Source organism: Elaeis guineensis, chromosome 3 (genome assembly GCF_000442705.2).
Source record: "Elaeis guineensis isolate ETL-2024a chromosome 3, EG11, whole genome shotgun sequence".
NCBI lineage: Eukaryota > Viridiplantae > Streptophyta > Magnoliopsida > Arecales > Arecaceae > Elaeis > Elaeis guineensis.
Window position 1 is genome coordinate 124,013,681 of NC_025995.2, and position 14,934 is coordinate 124,028,614.

Sequence of the window (14,934 nt, forward strand, 5' to 3'; positions counted from 1 at the left end):
TGTATATATATATATATATATATATATATATATATATATATATATATACGCGCACACGCGCACACACATACATATAAGATTAGATGCACAGTAAAATGAAAGTCCTGCTGAGTGGTAGAGATGAGGTATTCAGCAAACATATCAAGCCACAGACTCCAACATACCAGGTCTTCAGAGGCCAGGCAACAAACGGCTTGTAGGCGGATAGTTGACTCGTGAGGATCACCCACGGGGGCCGAAGTAATTCAAAATGGTGGAAAAGAACCGCGAATCATCGTTCCGATCATCAGGAAGAGGAACCAGTGGTCTTAATTGCTGATTTGGAAACTCCTTAATCAACCAACTCTCGTGTTTGGCAACAAACTCCATAAGTTGCACTAATATCCTCTTGTTACAAGGAATTGTTCATATAGGGAGCCCCATATCATTGCTCTATGTTCTATTTTTCTAAATTTTTATCTCTCTTGCCTTTAAAAACTATCTACTTGTTGCATGTTTGTATCTTTTTACGTGCTACGACAATCAAGTCTCCCATGTTTACTACTTTCATTATAGGTAATGGAGATATCAGCTTGATGATTTGCTGACATGGTTTATAAAACCCTAAAAAAATTAGGGAAATTCAGATATATATGGCCCATTCGTCGATTGCCACTTGACAAGTTTCAGGTTCAAAGTACAAACTTGCTTGCTTCTCCATGTTGCTTTGGAGGTAATATTGTAAAGGGCTCATGTACTGATGATATTAGTTATGCTCTGTATGGCGATGTGCAGCATCACTATGAACAATTAAATTGCCTATGGAGATGAATAGTTTAGCGCGGCAATATCTGAATCCCACATTTGATTGCCAACATGCATTTGAAGCTGCAACACAAGTACTCAAAATTTGTATTCTTTAAATCTTATGGCAGCTATACGTTCACATGCAGCTTGATTAGATCGGCTCATAGGTCTTGGTTTGTGTTACTGTTATTTAATCCTAATTGACTGATATCTAGTGGAGATGTAATTGACTGATATCTAGATTACATGCATTTTGCTATGTCTGCAAAATCATTTAGCGCATACACTGCAGCTGCCATTCATTACTTCCTGCTAGTGAAGAAGCCATAGAACTGAAGGGATGATTCATATATACTCCCCAGACCATTGTTTTTTAATTAAAAAAAATAAATTTTTGTTGCTTTTCTGGGTAGACCAAGAGAAAGGTGCAGTCGACCTTACATGGACATCAACAATCACCATGAAATCCTGATATCTGATTGGCAACTACATTAAACAAGAATATCATCTGTAGTTGCTGTTACTATGTACTATGTGAATATAGATCCAGTTCTTCAGACATTGCAATTTACGCCCTTTACCGGTTGAAATTATTCTTTCCACGGAGATACACAGAAGCATTTAAAATTTCCAGATTATTACAAGTGCGCTGTTTTAGAAACTTTAAGTGTGAGAGCTGGTGTGCAGATTCTGTTTGATCGCCACATTTTTTATCATAGTTGCTGATCGTATTGGTTTCTTAAATAGTCTAAAAGGTCATGATGTGTCGAGTTACAAGGCCGAGGCTGATGTGTAGCAAATTTGTTAGTGTAGCCTTTACAAAAGGAGTCATTGTATGCTGCCTGGATGAGATTGAGACGATACATTACTTCATGGACTAGCATCAGTCGCCTACGCTTCAAAGAATCACTAAGAAACGATCAAGGATGCAAGATATCATCAACAACACTAGTACAATCAACTCATATCTTTTTTTCGGTTGATATCTATGAAGAGAGCGGCCTTCTTCATTCACAAAGCTTTGGACGTCTTGGAGGAGGAAGTATGTGAGCAAATCATGATGCAGAGTTTGGGATCAATTGGCTATTGCGCTATGTTGGAATGTATGGTTGGAAAGGAATAGGAGAAATTTTCAGAAAACAATGTGCTCTGCTTCTTCGGTCTTTCAGAAATCTCCTCTCTCCTTTAAACTCTGGAAGCATTTGTGCTCTAAGAAAACGTTGGAAGGGCACAACGTATTATGGCTGCAGCTGAGACCTTTGGATATCTAGGGAGGATTGAGGAACTACATTTTGGGAGGAGTTCAGGATGTGGAAGAGGTTGACTTCATAAGTTTTTTGGAAATTCATTTTCTTCGATTTTCTGACTTTGTTAAATTGTGTTCTGTAGCTTTTATTTTTCTCTTTTCAACTGTTAATACCACCCTATACATATTCCCACTTTAATAAAAGCCGGATGGCTTTCAGCTTCCTTATACCTCAAAAAAAACAAAGAGAAAAAAAAGGAAAAAAAAAAGGATATCTATGAAGAAAGAGAGGAAGCAGGCCTTGACACCATGGTATGGTTGTTATATTATGATCTGGATGCCATAGATTTGGAAACATGGAGACAAACTCTCCGTATTTTGAACACGACTATGTACATTTGACCCTTGCAAGACCAATCGTGATAAGAGCCTCTTTTTGAAATTTTTGAAGAGGAACTAATTTGCATGATAATGAATAGGAAATACGCTGGGTCACTGTTTTATTGAAGGAAGAAAGCAGCTTCTTCTGTTGCAGAGCACTCTATATTCTTTGTTCATTAAATAAAGTAGGGATAGCTTCCTGCTACCTCCTATTCACACTAAAAAAAAAAAAAAGAGAGGAAAAGAAGGAGCTTCTTCTAAGTGTTGCATCTTATGCTTAACCACGACAATAAGGGGCTCTGCGACAAGCCAATTGGCGAACAGTGGGTGGGGGAGGCAGGTTAAGCTCATGGTGTCCCGGACTCTGGTGCACAGGGCATGGATGACCCTTGATGCGCTCTATTTCACAGGGAAGATTCACGTCGGGTCCTCCCATCTCTGCATCAATTAATGTGGTGATCAGCAAATCAGTTTTTAGAAGTCCATATATGCTGTGTAAAATTCAGAAATAAACATTTGTCCTTTGAGGAGGTCTAAACTTCAAATCCTTGATATTGCACAAAAATAAAAATTATAAATGGCTCTTGATAACGTAAACATTGTGTTTCTTTTTATTGGAATCATAGCTTGGCACACCATCAACGTCAATGTGGCTCTGTTATATATTAATAATTAAAATTTAATTCATCTAAACGAAACAATGCTTTTAAACTCAAATCTTTGTACCGACCAGGAAAAAAAAAATGAAAAAAATCAACTCGGAAACAGTCACTTGTTAATTTTTCATTAATCGACTGATAATTACCAACATTGACAATTATAACAGTTATTTTATATCGGTTTGACTTTTGTGCATTTCGACATTTCCAGCGTTTATCATGTTTATGCAATCACTGATTGAAACTAAGGAAGTGGCCGACCAATATTCAGGCAAAAATGGACAAATAACAGCCATTATCATCCTGCGAAGGTCAACAAAGTTTTCCAAGGAGAGCTCCAATAATACGGTTTATGGATTATTGAAGCTTTGTGAGTTAAAAAAAACATAACAAATATCTTTAAATTTCCCTCTATGCATCGTTACATGGACAAAGCAACGGCTTCTATATACGTCTGATTGAGCTGGTTCCAGGCCCAATCGAGATATATTCTAAAGCCCAGTCCGATTACTCAAAAATATGGCCCTCATCCCTGCCGCGATCACTTGGCGTTCGCTTTGTTTCTGTGCCGATTGCTCGTTCTTTTTGCTTTCCATCGTGGTGCAAACTAGACTAATGCTACGGTAACTCGCAAAAATCACTACCGAACACCTTGCTTATTAAATGGCAAAGCTCACAACACCAATTCAAAGGAAGCAAAAAAGAACACACCACCCCAGCCGAGTGATTTGCTGAGGTGATATTTTTGAGTTGCTAAAGCACTTTGGGCATGAAAATTCTTGTGAAATAGAGATTAAATTAATGGTTGGAGATACTCACCGGGTGGTGGCGAAGGTGGGCTTGCTAGAACGCTGGTATTGAGGGCTAGGGTGACGACGGAAGTGCTTGAAAGTAGTAGGAGCATGGAGAGAATGGGAAGAGCCTTCCAAGCCATCCTATTCCCAACCACGAAACTTCCCCTGACCAGTATCCGCAAACGCTCCCTACTTGTACGTAGGCAGGGTGTGGAAGACTGCCTATACGAAACTTCGAGGGAAGCCGGAAAATAGAATTAAGAGTAGGCAGAAGGCAATGGGCATCTCCTGAAAAAGCAAGCAACTATAGAAGAGAGACGAAAGAGAAGCAAGAAGTCTTCGTGGAGTCAGTCATGAAATTAAGATGACTTCATCGGAATGGTGCTCTTTCCATGGGAACAAGTACTGTTTTTTCTTTTTGAGTAAAGAATTCGAACAAGTGCGAAAGATGCTGCTGTTCTTCCACTATCATGACGTGACGTACGAATTGTCCACATGAAGCGGTCGTTGGCATCTTCCCAGTTTGCTTCCACACTTGCTCACATACGAGTACCAATGTCGGTCCGAGCTGGCTGGCTCCACCGGGGGAACAAGGGTGGAAGCTGGAAGCAGGCGGAAAAGGTGTCAACGCAGGAGAAAATTACCTTGTGGTTCATACCTGTTCTACGGCACCCCACGCATTCAGAATAAATGCCACCCCGGGGTGAATTTGTGAGTTACATTACCGAGTTACTAAAGCATTTTTCAATATTCATACAACCTGAATGTTCCTCCGCTGACCAACCTGAATGTAGGCAGATAGTTGATTCGTCAGGATCACCCGCGTAGGCCGAAGTAATTCAAAAATGGTTGAAAGGAACCACGAATCATCATCATTCAGATCACCAGGAAGAGGAACCAGTGGTGGGTGGGGGAGGCAGGTTAAGCTCATGGTGTCGCACACCTTGGTGCACAGGGCATGGATGACCCTTGATGCGCTCTGTTGCACATGGAAGATTCACATCGGGTCCTTCCACCTCTGCATCAATCAATGTAGTGATCAGCAAATCAGTTTTTAGAAGTCCATTTATGCTGTGTAAAATTCTGTAATAAACATTTGTCCTTTGAGGAGTTCTAAACTTCAGATCCTTGATGTTGCACAAAAATAAAAATTATAAATGGCTCTTGATAACGTAAACATTGTGGTTCTTTTATTGGAATCATAGCTTGGCACACCATCAACGTCGATGTGGCTCTGTTATTGTCACACCCCGAACCCAACACCCGGGTCGGATACGTGATGGCCGTACACTCTTTAGAGCAAGCCCTAAAGAATATGCAAGGCCTAATTAAATCATTACAATCTTGTCAACCATAATATTTAATTTCAACAATAATTCATAAAACTTGCATAATTACAATTAACATTCTTTCAATCCTCTGATTAAGTATTAACGGTACTCTATCTATGCATCCGCTCACTCACAAATCCATACCATAGCCAACCATGGACATCTTGTAACTCTGAGAAGAAAAAGAAAATGAAGGGGTGTGAGCTTTATAGCCCAGTAAGAATTTCCATATCACACCGATATAATAATATAATCTGAAAATAATGATAGGCAATAATACGTAAAAGTCGATGTTCACTGTCCAGAATACTGCAAACATTTATAGATTATCTGTTTTATCAAAAGAGATGCATCATCATATGTTAAATAAGTGAAACAATTTTATTCAACGATTGTTTCATGTCTTATCTTTCTATTTTCTTCTATTATCACATCATCTTTAATCCTTTCTTTTTGGCTTTAGCTTAAGCTTTGGCTTTGGCTTTGGACTACCAGGAACATGCGACGATCTTTTATTCGGATCGATTTCTGTGATCTTCTTCGGATCGAAATATTCATGATCTTTCTCGGATCAAAGTGGCCATGATCTTTCTCGGATCAAATCATTCATGATCTTTCTCAGATCAGATTCTTCATGATCTTTCTCGGATCATATTCTTCCACACATAAGCCTGTGGGGGCTGTTCCGGACATAAGCTCCTGGCAAGCTATTCCATATGACAAGGGCAGTCCAAACCATATTTCTCTTTCTTTTCATTTTCATGAAATTAAAATAATTGACTTCATTAATCAATTCAAATTTTGCAATGTAATAAATATGTCATACCCATATAATCATGCCATCAATCGCTGATACATATGTATTGATATAACATACTCATGCTCAAAATCACATAAATAAATAACAGTGTCTCAGATATAACAAATTCATCGATCTCAAATCCAACGATGCAAAAATCAAGGAGATAAAACCAACAGTAAAATAACATATATAATGATGATCATGTACAGAGATTCTTACCTTTACCAGTGACTGATCCGAGCACAGAAATCAATGTTCTTCTTTGACTTATAAATTTCTCTAATAAGATATTCCACTCGATATCTTATGCAGACAATCGTATCCCTTCATAACCCTGATCAAATATAAAAATCACATATAGAGAAATTATCGATAATCGATCCTAATAACACAGATCGAGGACCTCTCTTAGGATTAATCAAAATTAAGATTTATCTAAGTATCTAGATCCTCCACTGATCCATAAGACTTCTAGAGAGAGAAAATAGAGAGAGAATCTAGAGAGAGAAACTGGAGAGAGAAGGTAGAGAGAGGAGAGAGAAAAAATTTTTCTCTCTTCTTCTTCTTTTTATTTTATTTTATTTTATTTTTATTTTTATTTTTATTTTTCTCTTTCTCTCTTTCCCTTTTTTTATTTTTTTCTTTTCTTTTTCTTTTTTCTTTTTCTTTTCTTTTTCTTTTTCCTTTTTCTTTTCTTTTCTTTTCTTCTTCTTCTTCTTCCTTCTTCTTTTCTTCCCGCGGCCACCCTTGGCTGAAACAGGGGAAGACCGTGAGGTCCCCCCTCGGTGGCTCGGGCTCCGGCGGCTTGGCCGGAGATCCGGCAACGACGGCGATGGGGTTCGGCCGGCAGCGAAGAGGAGAACGGCGGCAAAAATAAGGAAAAATTCAGAAAATAGGGGATCCTTTTGCGACTGGTTTTCGGCAAAGACGGTGGCCGGCGGCGGGGCTTTGAGCCAGGGAAGAAAGGGAAGAGGGAGAGGAAAAAGGGGAGGGCTTACCTCGAGCTCCGGCAATGTCGTCAGCTCTAATTTTCGGCGAGCACAAGTACGGGAGACCTTGACTTCAACCGGAGAAAACAAGGAGAAAGGAGAGAGAGAACCGGTGATCACTATGGGTTGTTTAGGAGGGGAGAGGGGGTTTTATAGAGGAGGAATTCATTTTTTACTCGGATTCCCCCTCTCCTTTTCACGGTGGGAAGAAGACTCTCAACGGGAGTCTTCTTCCTCCCGATATCCTCTGTTTTCTTTTTTTTTTTTTTTTAATATCTGGGTTATTACATTCTCCCCTCCTTAAAATAATTTCGTCTTCAAAATTAGGTTATGTCGTTTGAGATACCTATTTCAAAGTATACATTCTTCATGTCATTCTCAAGCTTACAATAATATCTTTTATTTCTCATGATCTTGTTATAACAAAAATTATTTGAAATCTCAAACTCATCCCTTCTTATTGATTTCTCAACTTTTTGAAGAACTGCAATATTTTGGACTTGTATTAATATACCACCGTTATTTGTCTAATACATTTCACTCAAAAATTCATAATTATCTCAAACTACCTATGATAGAAAAATAAATAAAGATCAAACATCGGGCACTCTTCACAATCATCGATTTCTTTCTTCACTTGATCTTCCAACAAATTTTATATATAGACTCTCATCTTAAGAAAAATCTCAATCTTCTATATCAGTTCAAGTAACAATATTAAATTTAAAAAAAAAATATGAGATCTATATCAAGACATTCTAAGTTTGAACTAATATCAGAACTATCAAGCTGTTAATAAACTTGAGATATCTAGAATTTCTTGACATTATCTACAATGAAGCAACCTACTGACAAGATTATTCGGCTATGATTAGATTAAATCAAAATTTATAGTATCCTTTCATTATCAATAAAATTCTTTCTTATTTGCAACTAATATATTTCATCATAATATCTTTTGATTTTAAAGATTAATATTTCTAATCAATTTAATCCACCACGCTTTTGCTGCACACTCTGATCTTAATTTATCAAATTATATAAGTCTATCAAAGATAAAAATATCCTCATATGTTAGATCAATCTAGGATAGATCTAACCTTCAAATTTCATATAAGACTTAGTGCAAAATTTTAAGTTTCTTTATCTTTACTACCTTTGGGTATAGCATATAAAAATTAAATCTTGATCCACTTTCTATGTTTGAAATCATTGCATAAGTTTCATCACTCTTCAAAAATCCAACATATCTAGAATCAATTAGAGTTAACCTTAGATTTATCTTACAGTCATTTAGATAATTTCTAAATTAATCTTCCTTTTTAAAAGAATTAATTCTAACTTGATAAACTAGAAGAACTCAAGCCAGCATCCTTAAGTAGAATCAACTTGATTATTTCTTATAGAACTCCCTTCATCACAACTCTTAATATTAATCAATAAGTCTATACAAAATCTTGTCCCTTATATAAGTCATTCAAAATTTAACATTAGCAAGATATCTTAATTTAATTTAAAAATTCAAACTTTGACTTGAATAATTAATATACTTCACCATCTTCAACAATCACAAGAAAAATTAAAAAAAAATCTAATCAAAGATAGTAATACGAATTATTAAAGATTTCATCATAACCTGTATATCATACTCTGACAAAATATTTTTTTTTTAATTTTAACAACAATATCAAAATACTTTTGATCCACTTAGAAAAGTAAACTTTTGACTTGAAATTCAATACAACTTGAAAGATCAAGGAATCATATTCAAAATATGATATTTTGAGTAACCAAAGATTTCACCAAAATGTGTATCTTATATTCTTATAATAAAATTCAAGTATTTTTTTTTTCATCTAAGATTGAGTTTCATATATGACCTCTTATAGGTTCAGTGTTCAAAAATATTTCTCTCTCATATGATATAATTTCTTCTTAGACCATACCCTAATTAACTTTCTTTGATAAGTCCAAAATTCATAATGTTCAGACAATTATCATTGGAATTAAAAAAAATCATGATCTTCAATCATATAAGTTTTATATTCCAAAATCATCTAGTATACTCAACATAACTTATCAATACCTCCCATTTCATTCCAAGATCAACTCTTTCATACTTAGGTCAACCTTACTAATTGAAATCTAAGATATAACTCATCAATTCTATTATAGATATAATATGCCACTTATACCTAAATTTCATCTTAATATCTATTGATTCGAAATCTAAATATTGAATCTCCTCTTTTATATCTATCATGTTCCTTACGATCATAACCTAAGTTCAGATATCACTAAAGTCATAATTTTAAATAATTATAATCTTAAGCTTAAATACCACTTAAATCATATTCTCTAATGATCATAATCTAAATTGTAATATCATTCTATTACATCATTAATGATTATAACCTCAGACTCTAATATTATCTATCATACTCTATTGATTATAATCTTAAAGTTTTGATATCACCTATATGACAATCCCTAGTGACCTTAACTTGGGCTCTAGTACTGTTCTATCAAATCCTAATCACTTGTATCATTGTCTCCAAATAAACGTAACCTAACCTCAAAGCTCAGATGCCACTTTGTCACATCCTACTGATCTTACATAAGGTTTTAATATCTCTTTATAATCTCTAGTGATCTTAAACCTAAGCTCTAATATTTCTCTGTAATATTCTAATCACTTATATCATAATCCCTAATGATCATATCCTAAGCTCTGATACCATTCTGTCACGCCCCGAACCCAACACCCGGATCGGATACATGATGGCCGCACACTCCTTAGAGCAAGCCCTAAAGAATATGCAAGGCCAAATTAAATCATTACAATCTTATCAACCATAATATTTAATTTCAACAATAATTCATAAAACTTGCATAATTACAATTAACATTCCTTCAATCCTCTGATCAAGTATCAACGGTACTCTATCTATGCATCCGCTCACTCACAAATCCATACCATAGCCAACCATGGACATCTTGTAACTCTGAGAAGAAAAAAAAAATGAAGGGGTGTGAGCTTTACAGCCCAGTAAGAATTTTCATATCACACCGATATAATAATATAATCTGAAAATAATGATAGACAATAACACGTAAAAGTCGATGTTCACTGTCCAGAATACTGCAAACATTTATAGATTATCTATTTTATCAAAAGAGATGTATCATCATATATTAAATAAGTGAAACAATTTTATTCAACGATTGTTTCATGTCTTATCTTTCTATTTTCTTCTATTATCACATCATCTTTAATCCTTTCTTTTTGGCTTTAGCTTAAGCTTTGGCTTTGGCTTTGGACTACCAGGATCATGCGACGATCTTTTATTCGGATTGATTTCTGTGATCTTTCTCGGATCGAAATATTCATGATCTTTCTCGGATCAAAGTGGCTATGATCTTTCTCGAATCAAATCATTCATGATCTTTCTCGGATCAAATCATTCATGATCTTTCTCGGATCAGATTCTTCATGATCTTTCTCGGATCATATTCTTTCATACATAAGCCTGTGGGGGTTGTCCCAAGCATAAGCTCCTGGCAAGCTATTCCACATGACAAGGGCAGTCCAAACCATATTTCTCTTTCTTTTCATTTTCATGAAATTAAAATAATTGACTTCATTAATCAATTCAAATTTTATAATGTAATAAATATGTCATACACATATAATCATGCCATCAATCGTTGATACATATGTATTGATATAACATACTCATGCTCAAAATCACATAAATAAATAACAGTGTCTCAGATATAACAAATTCATCGATCTCAAATCCAACGATGCAAAAATCAAGGAGATAAAACCAACAGTAAAATAACATATATAATGATGATCATGTACAGAGATTCTTACCTTTACCAGTGACTGATCCGAGCACAGAAATCAATGTTCTTCTTTGACTTATAAATTTCTCTAATAAGATATTCCACTCGATATCTTATGCAGACAATAGTATCCGTTCATAACCCTGATCAAATATAAAAATCACATATAGAGAAATTATCGATAATCGATCCTAATAACACAGATCGAGGACCTCTCTTAGGATTAATCAAAATTAAGATTTATCTAAGTATCTAGATCCTCCACTGATCCATAAGACTTCTAGAGAGAGAAAATAGAGAGAGAATCTAGAGAGAGAAACTGGAGAGAGAAGGTAGAAAGAGGAGAGAGAGAAAAATTTTCTCTCTTCTTCTTCTTTTTATTTTATTTTATTTTATTTTTATTTTTATTTTTATTTTTCTCTTTCTCTCTTTCCCTTTTTTATTTTTTTCTTTTCTTTTTCTTTTTCCTTTTTCTTTTCTTTTCTTTTCTTCTTCTTCTTCTTTTTTCTTCTTTTCTTCCCGCGGCCACCCTTGGCTGAAACAGGGGAAGACCATGAGGTCCCCCCCCTCGATGGCTCGGGCTCCGGCGGCTTGGTCGGAGATCCGGCAACAACGGCGATGGGGTTCGGCCGGCAGCGAAGAGGAGAACGGCGGCAAAAATAAGGAAAAATTCAAGAAATAGGGGATCCTTTTGCGACTGGTTTTCGGCAAAGATGGTGGCCAGCGGCGGGGCTTTGAGCCAGGGAAGAAAAGGAAGAGGTAGAGAAAAAAGGGAGGGGCTTACCTCGAGCTCCGACAATGTCGTCAGCTCCAATTTCCGGCGAGCACAAGTACGGGAGACCTTGACTTCAACCGGAGAAAACAAGGAGAAAGGAGAGAGAGAACCGGTGATCACTATGGGTTGTTTAGGAGGGGAGAGGGGGTTTTATAGAGGAGAAATTCGTTTTTTACTCGGATTCCCCCTCTCCTTTTCACGGTGGGAAGAAGACTCTCAACGGGAGTCTTCTTCCTCCCGATATCCTCTGTTTTCTTTTTTTCTTTTTTTTTTTTAATATCTAGGTTATTACAGTTATATATTAATAATTAAAATTTAATTCACCTAAATGAAATAATGCTTTTAAACTCAAATATTTGTACCAAACAGGAAACAAAAGAAGAAGAAGAAGAAGAAAAACAATCAATTCGGAAACAGTCACTTGCGCCATCAACGTTGTTAATATTTCCTTATCGACCGATAATTACAAACTTTGACAATTATAACAGCTATTTTATATCGGTTTGACTTTCGTGCATGTCAACATTTCCGGCCTTTATCATGTTTATACAATCACAATCACTGATTTAAACTAAGGAAGTGGCCGACCAATATTCAGGCAAAAATGAACAAATAACAGCCATTATCATCCCTGCAGAGGTCAACAAAGTTTTCCAAGGAGAGCTCCAATAACACGGTTTATGGATTATTGAAGCTTTGTGAGTCAAAAAGTAACAGATATCTTTAGAGTTCCCTCTACACATCATTACATGGACAAAGCAACGACTTCTATATACGTCTGATTAAGCAGGTTCCAGGCCCAATCGAGCTATATTCTAAAGCCCAGTCTGATTACTCAAAATATGAACCCAATCCAGCAAGTTGTGTTGGTCTAGGCCCTACCGGCCACCCAATTACATGGCCCTCATCCCTGCCGCGATCGCTTTGTTTCTGTGCCGATTGCTCGTTGTTTTTGGTTTCCATCCTGGTACAAACTAGATTAATGCTACGGTAACTCGCAAAAATCACCACCGATCACCTTGCTTATTAAATAGCAAAGCTCACAACACCAATTCAAAGGGAGCAAAAAGAACACATCACCCCAGCTGAGTGATTTGCTGAGGTGATATTTTTGAGTTGCTAAAGCACTTTGGGCAGGAAAATTCTTGTGGAATAGAGATTAAATTAATAGTTGGAGATACTCACTGGGTGGTGGCGAAGGTGGGCTTGCTGGAACGCTGGTATCAAGGGCTAGGGTGATGATGGAAGTGATAGGATGAAGCCCGCTCTAGCACCTATTTCTAGGGCATTTCTCGTGGTTCACGATGGATCGGTGCCCATTTTTCTGATGTTTCTCGCGGTCTACATGAGTTTTGATGGATCGAAGGTGCAATCGGATGGTCTTCCTCGCTCTCGATGATGATCCAACGGCTGATGGCGATTCTCTATTTTGATTTGGGCTGTTTCGTGATTGTTTGAGATATTTTTTAGCCCGTTTGATGTAGATCGAACGGCAGGAAAGGTTTTTGATTTCTACTTCGATTTTGAAGTCCGTTTTTGACACGGTTTGGACATGATTTTATCTGATGATGAGCTCTATTTAAAGGAAGGACCTCAAAAGAGTTTAACAGCAGCCTGAGAGTAGTGAAAATAAAAAAAAAAGAGGTCCGAGAGAAGAGAAAAAATAAGAGAGGCGTGAGATTTCTTTGAGAGAAAAAAATAAAAGATTATTTTTCTTTTGTAAAAGAGAGTCTATGTGAGCCTTTTATTTTTTTTTTCAATTTTATACTTCATTGTGCCATAGATTATTAATAAAAAAATATTGAGGAGGTCTTGCCCGTAGACGTAAGCCAACAATCAGGCTAAACTACATAAATCTGATGTGCTTTCTTTTCTCTTATTTTTATTGCTTGTTTATCTCCCCTATTTTGCATTCTACGTTTGTTCTAATTATCTTTCATCTACAAAACGAACTTGTTTCCACTGTGTTTGTGTGCTTGTATGTTATGTGGATCGAGGTATGCTTGATTACCCCACGACTGGTCCTTTCAGTTTGATATCAGAGCACATGAGATTCTTTTGTAGACTGTTTGATTGGAAATAATGGCGGGCAAGGTGACAACAACAAAATATGAGATATCGAGGTTTGATGGATCAAATTTTGTACTTTGGAAGATGAAGATGCAGACGGTATTGATCAAAGCTGGTTGTGAAATTGCTTTGCAAGGAAAAGAATATAAATCTCAAGAGATGACGGATGGGCAATATGAGGAGAAAGACAAATTGGCAATGGCGAACCTCTATTTGAAGTTGGATATTCGATATTGTTCAATATCGAGACCGAAACTACTGCAAAAGAAGTTTGGAAAAAATTAAAGAATTTTTATGAAGAGAAGTCTTTGGTAAATAAAATCTATTTAAGACGGTAATTATACAATTAAAGATGAAGGATGGGGCATCGGTTCAAGAGCACTTGGGTGTATTCAATTTCATTGTGAGCAAGCTTGCGGCCCTAGATGTCAGAATTGATGATGAAGAGAAGGCTAGCATTCTACTTTATTCTATGCCAGAGCCTTGGGATAATCTTATTATAAACTTGAGTAACATTGAAATCCTCAAGATGGAGTCAGTTGTTGCATCATTGCTTATAGAAGAGATGAGATGCAAATCTAGCCATGGAAGCTCTATCTTCAGGAGTGGTCATGGTAGCACGAGGCAGGCCTTTCGAAAGGGAACATGGTGATCGAGGGAACATAAGATCTAAATCTAAGGGCAAGAAGAAGGTAAAATGCTGGAATTATGAAAAAACAGGATATGTAAAGAAAGATTGCCGGACTAAAGGAGTTGATACAAAATCTGAATCAAGAAACTTCCAAGGCAATGTAGCAAAAAGTAAAATTAATTCGACTACTTCAGATGACGGGGATGCATTGATGATATTGAAAAGATCTGAGCTCGCATGTTATTAGATTTTAGATTCAGAAGAATCTTTTCACATGACTCCTTTTAAGGAGTGGTTTCATACATACAAATCATTAGATGGAGAAGTTATCTATTTGGATAATAATATAATTTATCCTGTGATTGGTGTGGGAGATATTCGGATCAAGATATTTGATGGTATAGTTCAGACGGTTTCTAATGTACAGCAAGTTCCTACACTGCGTAATAGTCTACCGTCACTTGAAAAGTTTTGTAAGCAAGATTTAAAGTTTATCGAAGAGAAAGATCAATTGAAGGTGTCCAAAGGGTGTTTGGTAATGATAAAGAAAGTATAAATAGGTGGTCTTTATAAATTGATGGACAAGACTCAGGTGGGAGAGGTGGCAGTAGCAAGTTC

At 36.4% G+C, this 14,934-nt stretch overlaps 1 long non-coding RNA gene across 1 annotated transcript; it reads right to left on the reverse strand.

Moving 5' to 3' along the window:
• Positions 1-2,498: 2,498 nt before the first annotated feature.
• Positions 2,499-4,224, reverse strand: LOC105040357 (uncharacterized). The gene is made up of 2 exons (XR_831104.4): positions 3,892-4,224; positions 2,499-2,851 (listed from the first exon to the last, which is right to left on the reverse strand). It is a non-coding gene; the product is annotated as an uncharacterized lncRNA (long non-coding RNA).
• Positions 4,225-14,934: the final 10,710 nt, after the last annotated feature.